This window comes from Camponotus vicinus, unplaced genomic scaffold (assembly GCF_025532165.1).
Source record: "Camponotus vicinus isolate PSW18456_S1 unplaced genomic scaffold, iyCamVici1.0 SCAF_9, whole genome shotgun sequence".
Taxonomy (NCBI): Eukaryota; Metazoa; Arthropoda; class Insecta; order Hymenoptera; family Formicidae; genus Camponotus; species Camponotus vicinus.
The window spans coordinates 12,447,781-12,458,517 of NW_028141981.1; positions in this window are offsets into that span (position 1 = coordinate 12,447,781).

The following is a 10,737-nucleotide window of genomic DNA, read 5'->3' on the forward strand; positions in this document are numbered from 1 at the left end:
CTGTTGAACGGAAATGAACGACTATCGAACGACCGTTGAACGGCTATCAAGCGATTATCAACGCAAAACTACATATAATCAACTTCAATTATCTATAATCAACTTCAATTATCTATTAAATATTTAAAATGTTTTATCATGTACCGCAATGTAGTAGTACAGAAATGTAATATCTGGCGTTTACGTAAAATGTTTAGGAATGGATAAATCGTTCTACTCTTAGATATATAAAAATTATGTATTGTATACGAAAACATCACACTATCGGTATGAGACTTGTCAATGTCACTCCCACAATTGTAGATAAACTTTTAAATATGCTTTACGAACCAAATCATACGACAAAAAAAATATGATTCAAATTAGGTGATTCGGTACGCGTAAGTAAATACAAGATCATCTTTGAAAAAGGCTTTATGCCAAATTGGACGATCGAAATGTTTAAGATTTTCGAGGTGCAGAAAACTAATCCTGCGACATTCATACTCGAAGATTCGCGCGAAAATCCCGTCGCTGGAGGATTCCATGAATACGAGTTACAACGCGTCGCTAATCCTGACGTATATCTCGTGGAAAAAATTTTACAGAAAAAGGGTGATGACGTATATGTGAAATGATTTGGAATGGATAAATCATACAATTCTTGGATACATAAAAATAACGTATTGTAAACATTTATTAAAATATAGAATATATAAAATACGTATAAAATATAAAATATAAATATATAAAATATAAAATATATAAAATATAAAAATATAAAAATATATACATGGTTATGTACAAAATATATATATACAATTAATAATAAACAAAATATACATTTATTTACAATGGTATCCTATAATGTCCTCACGGTAACGTATCGGTGGTTTCGGGTACGATATACCGCTTATCGTCGTACGGACTCAGAGCAATTTTCGTCTCGCAGATCGTGTATACTTGCTGTAGTTTAGATCGTATACACGACTGCTGACGCGTCATTTCAATTTCTTCGCAGATCGTGTATACTTGCTGTAGTTTAGATCGTATACACGACTGCTGACGCGTCATTTCAATTTCTTCGTGCAAACACCGCGTATAATCGTCAAACGCTCTTGACGCCTTTAACCTTCTTCGTATCCTTTTTTCCGTCCACTCGTAACGCGTATATCTTTGCTCTGAACCCGACAAATTCGGTCACTATCGCACCGTTGTTTTCGTCCTTCATTAGACCCGGTACGTTTTTATTTACAAGTGGTATACCGCATTGTCCACCGCATAATCGCTCGTGTCGAATCTGTTGACGTCGCGCTTCATATTCTCATATACGTCTTCGCACTCAATGTGATATATGAAACTGTCGGTGTCGGTGTACATGACTTTACCTTTGTCGCGATACATTGGCGCCATATACTCATAATGAAACTCATACAAACACGTCTTGGATATGTCGAGTATGCACATACCCACGTAAATTGGTTTGTAGAATTTCACCTCGAGTTTACGCAATTCCACAGCTATTAGATTTTCTGAAAAGACGCTTCTGCTGTGGAAATTTGGCTTTGCGATCATTGCCTCTGCGCCGTACCGCCCGTCCCAGTGCGTTATGAGCCTAACATCTATACGATTCCGCACATTTTCCATCGTTTTGCCAAATACCGCATTGTTCATTAATTTGTATAAATTTTTTTCGAAATCATTTTTAGCCAATGTTCTAAAATGTGTATTTAGTTCTATATAATTTTGAAGCCAGGGAAATTGTGAAAACTGTAAAATTCGACATATTTTTGTTATACGAAGACGGTGACGCGTACACTGCTGCAGGTTGCGGTAGTGTATCACGTAACGCTTCTTATCGCATAACGTTGCGAGCAGCTTGAGCTCTCGCTTGCCAGGTGGTTTGTCGCGTGTCGGGCAAAACGGTAGGTCAGTGTGCGCATCGTGAAGATGTTGCGGGTACTCGAGATCGACTTCGAGGATATAGCCTGTAGGCGAATCTAGCGTGATCGATGATACGTCAAAATTGGATACGTCGTCGACCCATCGAAAATCGGCATAGGGCAACGGCTGACACATTGCCCATCCGTACAAGTTATTTATATCGAAATATATCAAGTATGACGATGGTTTCGATAGATCGTACGACTCCATGTACTTGTTATTAGCACGAGCGTATCTGTTGGAACATTGACTCAGACCGCCGCGTATACCACGTTCGATAAACATAACCATGTCGATATCTGTAAGCAGCTCGAACGTGATCTTGGTATGTTTCAACATGGCGTCCCACGTGTATCCGGGCAGAGTATAGTAATACGCGGGGTCGAGTCCGTATCTTTCGATACATTTATCGCGAAAGTTTTCGAAAATATCGGCTAATAACAAGACATCGATTTTGAGGTACAAATCGCTATATTCGCCTAGCGTCCGAATGGAGAATTGCGTCCAGATGTTCTCGGCATGTGCATAATCGGTCTCGGATACAGTTTCGCCGGTCAAGGAACTGTAAAATGATTCGCGCAGTGGTAAACATGTATTTTGCAACTTGTCAACGGAATCGATGTATTCGTACGGAAATATGCCTTTCCGTGTTAATAAATTGAAATTTTCGGTTGATAAATTTTGAAATTCCGGTTTTAAAATTTTTAGTTTATCTTTATCTAAAAATGATGCCAATTTGTCGAGACTCGATGCGAGAAATTTGAATGAATCGATGAAGCGTAATTTTTCTTGATTTTTTTATTTTTCTTCCTTAACATCAACATTTTTGATAAACGAAATATATTTCTCTTTTGTTATCGGAAGTAACTCGATTTTCCCTTCGATCGCTGTGGCTATTTCCTCGATAATAAAGTGTGAATCGTAACCGGATAAATTATGAAACACTATCGGAATGCAAAAGGATTCTTTATAATTTAAATTACAATTTGAATGCGCGGGACCTCTGTACCGTCCGGTCAGATGGCAATGATCGCGTACGCGTGTATCGTCTTGCGCGAATGGTTCTTGGCATATATGACATTGAGTGGCGCTATGAAATTTTTCCCACTCTTCGGACGTCAAATCTACCATGGGGACAATGGTCGATAAAATATTCTTAACGCGAATTACTAAATTTTTAAGATCTTCAACGAACCATGCTATACAATCGGCACTGCGACGCGAATGATATGCCGATAATGATTCGTCGAACGAACAATGTACATAATAGGCTATACTAAATACTTGGTGATGCTGGCACAAATTTTGTTGTTCTTCATCCGTCTTGGCCAGAACGCATTCCAAGTCGGCGTATACGATGAATTGAAGCCGCTCCTTCCGACTAAAGTTGTTGAACTCGAGCCACTTGTCCTTATCGCTCGGTAACCGGATAGCGCAGTCATTCATCTTTCCGCAGTCGATCGTATGTGACTGCAACTTGTCATCCGAACTAAAATAATGCAGGCATCTGTAAAAGAAAAACATTTTTTAATTAAGATTTGAACAATTTGTTATATAACTTATAATTATTTAAATTATATAAATTAAACTTACCGGTCGCAGATATATTTTTGATTCTTGTGTTTGCTCAGTTGCGAGCTCACGAGCCGGGATAAATTTTTGATCCACGCGAAATGTCTGACGTTGTTGCCGTCTTCCACGTATAGCAGATTCACATGCTTATCCCGCTTTTGCTCCGTAAGACGTATCGGAACAATGCCCTCGTTTTCGATGCTGTACACATTGATGGAAACGTCGTTAACAATTTCAAATTTCTTAATCTGATTTAGTCACTGGAAATTCAATGTCCCGGAAATTCAGCACTGTCGCGTAATGCGGATACGAGGATTCCCGTTCCGCGTTCCTTGCGGCGGGGTATAGAGCGGCGACCACTGCCCACGTGAAACACGCATTGTCTTTTGGTTGCACGTTAATCACCGCTCTTTTCATCATAATCTTCCGCGGCAATTTAATGTGACATCCCGCGCGCATAGGATTATACTTATTTATATTTACAGTCAAATTTAATATTCGCGACAATGCCCACCCGCTATCGCGTTCCTGAAACTCTTCCAGCGACGCTAGGGTGGACTCGATGACGCACCGTTCGTACCACTCGCGTAAATCAGATGTGCGAAAGAGTTCATAGTTTCTCGTATTGATACTTTTGTTGGCACGTTTATCTCCGGTCACGAATTCAGCATTAAATATAGTGTTCACTTTCACATTATAATGTTTTTTCATAATGTTCTTCACATGTTCTAACACAATGTCTTTGGCGTCCTCGAGAAATTGGCAAGGTTCGATGTGATTATAGTTTATCACCGCATCAGTCAATACGCGACTCTCGAACGCCGTATCAATCTCGTGCCACACAAGTCCATTTTGACGCGCGCGCTACATCCGGCACCCGCGTGTACGAAACGTCCGCGTAACGAATTTTTCAGACCTTCGAGGCGCGCGATCTGAGCAATCAGCGATTGTCGATTCCCGATCGATAATCGCGGTCGTTTGATTCGACTTTGCTCTTCCAACGACTCAATATACGTATCACATCGTTGCTCCCACACAATGTAGTCTTCCAGCGAATTCACCAAAGTGGATTGCTCTCGCAAATTTTGTTCCTCCATATTGTAACACACTTGTGAAAAGCGCTTTCCAATGACTGTTCTGATGTACTTTAGCGAAAATACTGGCGGGGTGTGCCTCTTTATCATGATTTATATTCTCCTGCATTATTTTATCATCGAACATTCTAGAATGATTTCATCTTAAAAAAATTCCCCAGAATAGCGTGTGCAATTTAACTTTGATAATTTCGCGTTTTGTCACGTACACTTGAAAAATCTAACGTGAATTGCATCAGGAGCAGCCGTACATCGGCGCTTGATTTTAGCGCATTCAGCTAAATCTTTGTCTAGGGATGATGCGCGTTTTAACCTTGGCGGTTATTTTTTTTTCACGTTTTGTCGCGTACATTTGAAAAATCTAACGTGATTGCATCAGGAGCAGCCGTACGTCGGCGCGACAAAATTTTAGGGGAAATTAAAATGTTGCGTCAGCAATAATCCCCTCTACATCGCAATTTGCGATACTATTTGAATTAATAATAATTCTAATACGAACAGTATTACATCAATCGCGTGTGTGAAAGGTTCACTGAAGAAATCAATATGAATTTTTACGTTCCGATTCGAAACGGCGAAACTCCACCGTGTAAGAAGCAAAAATGCGACATGTAAGAAAAAGATTTAAAAATTTTATTTATTAAAATTTTCTTAAATATTGGTCTAATTTATATATATTTATATAGCATTCAGCCGCGTCATGCGGCTCGCATACTTGAAAGAAGACGCTCTAACCCTGACGTCGTATAAGTATTTGGATATTGGAATAAGCGTTGGGGCTGTATCGTACGTGGAGCTGATTCTCGGTGATAATCGAGGCAATCAAATAGTGTTGCCTTTTTCAACGTGGAATTTGTTGATGCAGAAGCAAGCAGACATTGACTGTTTTCTACAATCGACTGCTCCCCCATTAAGGATTGGGGATTTAACAATCGAAATGCATCGATCAAAAATTGTAAAACTCGCATTATGCGAAAATTCTTTGTATATGGAACCACAAACATTATTACATTTATTTAATTTTGAAAATTGTATCGATCATATGCACAATTGGTTATGCGAGAATACCTATCTCGTAAATGAAAAATTTAAACAATTTGAAACTGTATTACAACGTAACAATATTACTACTGTATGCGATGCTGTAAAAACGATACACGAGAGTGATGTCTTTAACAGCGAATCATTAATTGATTGCGAATTACTAACATGCGCTGTAAATGATATTCTTTACGATGCGTGTAATAAATAATTATTTTTATTCCATCTGTGATTTTAATTCTTTCCTTCCATACGAATAAGAATAGTTGATAATTTTCTCAACACGCTTCGCCAAAGATGTAGAGAAATGCTGAGGTAGATGAGACGTGATACTCTAGTTAGAATGAGACAAAAGATATTAAAAGATATATAATGAAGAGGAGTCTGCGACATTAGAATATTATTAGTAATAGCAATTATTTCTTCCGTTCTTCTGTGTTTCGTTGGTCACGTATAATGGCTGAAGAAGACATTATTATCATCGATAATGATACGGATGATGATGATGATTATTGGATGGAGAGAGAAATAGAGAGAGAGAGGAGAGAGAAATGGATGAGATGGAGAGAGAGAGAGAGAGAGGAGAGCGAAATGGGGGAGGAATCAGTCGATGAGAAACCTGATTTCCGTTTTCGGATTAGTCAAGATGAAGAATTACTTCGAATAGAGCGGGAACAACTTTCAAAGAAGAATCTGGAAACTTCAATCGTTCAGTTTATAAGACATCAAGATCTCGGCTTGAAAAAACTCCGCACAAATTCGTTGAGGACATTTCTCCTAGCTTGAGAAATATGTGCGCAAGAATTTGTAAAATATCATGGATGTACATGTTTCAATATAGAACCTAATCATTCTAAAGTAAAATGTATTGGAAACAAACTGCGTGAAAATCTCGAATTAATAAAAGATTTTGAAAAACTGGGAGAAGATGAGCATGAGAATATACTACGGCGGAACTTGGAAACGTTGAAGGTAAAATATTTTTTTTTGATGTGTAATAAATTTAAAACACTTAAAATTATTATGTTTGATTTTAGAGTTTACGAGAGGATAAACAGATATATGAACACAAACCTGTATCAAAATATAAATTGAGCGTATTGTATAAAGATGAACCATGGAAAATATTGTAAGTAACTTTCAATTTATATAATAATACATAAAAAGTCCTAAAATAAATTATTAAAAACTATTCAAATGTATGTCTTTTTCTGTTCCAGGAGCGGCCCCCCTCAACGGCGTATCGCCCTCTTAGCCTTCCAGAAGCGGCGCATCACCCCCCCCTTATACACTCGTCAAAAAAATTATCGCAACACGCAATTAATATTAAAATTTCACCTAAATTCAAATAAGCGTATCTCCGCGAAAAATTATCGCATTTGAAAAATTTTTTTTTGTTTTAAAGGGTAAAGTCTCCACTTTAAGAAACTTTCGTTAAATTTTGATTTCATTCTCTCTCCCTCTCTTCATCCCTTTAAAAGTAAGGACGTGTTTTTTTTTTCAAAAAATTGCAAAGTTTGACGAACTCTACGGGGTGTACTAAATTTTTTTCGTCAATATCATCATAACTATCATAAAATATGGACTTTTCTTTACAAGTTTGAAAAAAAATTGAAGCCCGTGCGATTTTCTTTCGCGGAGTTACGGCGTATCAAAATTATCTATGCATTTTTGTGCAACCGCCAACATTTGTATTAACCGATGGGCACCACGGGGACCACTCCACATAGCGTATCGCTGTCATTCCGGGAGGTAATAAAATTACGGGATTTGTGCGTTTATATGTGGATATTCCACCCCTAATTTTCGTTTAAACGAAGAATTTTTGTTTTCCGAATGAACAACAGTATTTTTAATACTGTGAAGTTTCGTACGTACTGAAGTAAGTACTTACAGTACATACATAATTTCACAGTACTGAAGTTCTTACAGTACATAACTTCACAATACTGAAGTTCACACAGTATACACTGTGAAGTTATGTACTGTACTTACTTCAGTACGTACAAAACTTCATAGTATTAAAAACACTGTGTTGTTCATTCGGGAAACAAAAATGCCTCGTTTAAACGAAAATCAATGTGCGCAAATTATTGCTCTTTTGGAAGAAGGGGCAAGTCAGGCACATGTTGCAAGGCGAATGGATGTGCATCGGGCCTCAATCTCTCGAGTTTGGGCTCGTTATGAAGAAACAGGCGGATTTCGTCGGAGAAGAGGACAAGGTCGAAGACGAGCAACATCAGCTCGAGAAGATCGTCTCATCGTAAACGCGGCAATACAAAATCCAGTAATAATTGCGCGACAAATCGCTAATGACATTCTGCCGTACAGACGAATAAGCGATCAAACAATCAGGAATCGTCTGCACGAAAGAAACTTCAGTTCGCGAGTTCGTGCTCAAGTACCAATGTTGTCTGTGGCTCATCGACGTAATCGTTTACAATATGCACGCAGTCATCAGAACTGGACTGCAAGACAATGGAACAACGTATTGTTCTCTGACGAGTCGCAATTTTGCCTCTTCGGTTCTGACAGAAGAGTTCGTGTTTGGCGTCGTCAGGGACACCGTTTTGAAGAGAATTGCGTCGAACCTGTTCGAGCATTTGGTGGTGGTTCAATTATGGTATGGGGTGGAATATCCACACATAGACGCACAAATCTCGTAATTGTACCACCTCCCGGAATGACAGCGATACGCTATGTGGAGGAAATTTTGCGTCCTCACATAATTCCGATGCGTCGTCAAATGGGGCGCAATTTCATTCTAATGCAAGATAATGCTCGCCCACACACTGCCAGGATTACAGTTGACTTCTTCGAAGAAAACAACATCGAGGTGTTACCACATCCAGCGATGAGCCCGGATTTAAATCCCATCGAACATCTGTGGGATATAATGGCAAGAAGGCTGCGTGATTTGGAGAGGCAGCCAACCAATCTCCAGCAATTGGAAGCAGCTCTACAGCGAATTTGGTTCGAAATTCCGCAGGCCACAATTAGAGCTTGCATTAATATGCGTGAGCGCCTGCAAGAGGTCATCCGAAGACGAGGCGGAAATACACATTTTTAAATACATACAACATACATCCCTTTTCCAACACACACACACACACACACACACACACACACACACACATGATGGGCAAAATCCGATCAACAACCTCCCCGTGGTGCCCATCGGTTAATACAAATGTTGGCGGTTGCACAAAAATGCATAGATAATTTTGATACGCCGTAACTCCGCGAAAGAAAATCGCACGGGTTTCAATTTTTTTTTAAACTTGTAAAGAAAAGTCCATATTTTATGATAGTTATGATGATATTGACGAAAAAAATTTAGTACACCCCGTAGAGTTCGTCAAACTTTGCAATTTTTTGAAAAAAAAAAACACGTCCTTACTTTTAAAGGGATGAAGAGAGGGAGAGAGAATAAAATCAAAATTTAACGAAAGTTTCTTAAAGTGGAGACTTTACCCTTTAAAACAAAAAAAAATTTTTTCAAATGCGATAATTTTTCGCGGAGATACGCTTATTTGAATTTAGGTGAAATTTTAATATTAATTGCGTGTTGCGATAATTTTTTTGACGAGTGTATATAGATATTTTACATACATTTTATATTTTTATATTATATTATTATTATTGTTATTATTATTAGACACACACACACACACAAATGTATTATTACACAGACACATTTTAATAAATTTTATATATTTATAATTGAAAAAACATGTTATTATTTATACGCCTTTCCTTGCGCTCCCATCCCTTGCGCTATCTCTCTCTCGCACGTTAGTTGTAAGTCTCGCGATATTAAGCAATTTTTGGCGATCGTGTGGTACATGTACCAAGGTTGTTATTGGTAGAGGCGGAGCTTATTCTGGTATATATACCACAACCAGCACGCTAAAATAGATTGGTTAAGTTTCCATACGCGCGAATTCAAAAATAATATTGAAATATTTTCTATTTTTATGCGAATAGAACACATAGAGAAAAAGAGAACAAAAGAGAAAAAAACATGAGTTTTAGAAAATATTTATCTATATTTTTAATGAATGAAGCATTTAATGATGATGAAGATGATGAAATCCCATTAGTGGAAATTTATAAATACTTTTTTGCAAAGAATGCAAAAAAGAAAATTAGATCAAAATTAATAAGAGTAAATGAAAGAACAAGTCATAACCGTCCTGGATTATATTCTGAAATTTGGATAGATTTATACACCGAATATGATTTTTTTTTAAATTTTAGAATGAAACGGTTAACATTTGAATATTTATTAGAAGCAAAGTATCTCACGTAATTTAAAATAATCTAACCTATAAGCGTAGAAGTCTAAATTAATACCATGATTGCATGTAAAATTGATAATTTAAATTTGTGCTTATAGGATAACTGACTGAAATATCGATTCTAATAATAAAATAAATTTATGATACAAAATAAATATATAAAATATATTACTTACATTTATTCGTGTATTCATATTTGCCGCGTATTTGTAAATGACCACATGTACCCTGCTTCAATGCTCGGTATAACATGGTATCAACCAACTAGATACCAAAATGGTTAGCCACGCCTCTATCACAAACTACCAAACGCGCGAAAATGTTCTGGTACATTTTGGTATACTTTGGTTGGTGTACCACAGTCACGCCAAAAATCGCCTATTATCGTTCTCTCTTTCGCACGCGCTACCGTTCTCTCTTTCGCACGCGCTGTTCTCGCAATATTGTTCTCTCTCGCGTATCAACATGTGTAGTTGTCTTCTCGCGCTTAGATAGAATAAGTATAGTAATCTCTCTCGCACGCGCTATGACACAAAAAATGTATTAACACACATTTCTAATAAATTTATATTTTTAATTGTAAAAAGAAACATATTTATTTACCCGCCTCTCCTTACGCTCCCATCCTTTGCCATCTCTCTCTCTCGTGCGTTAATCATAAGTCTCTTTATCTTCGTTGCGCTCTCTCTCTCTCTCTCGCGCGCGTTGTTCTCGCAATATTGTTCTCTCTCGCGCGCTAATTGTAAGACTCGCGATATTATCGTTCTCTCTCGCACGCGTTGCTCTCGCGCTATCGTTTTCTCTCT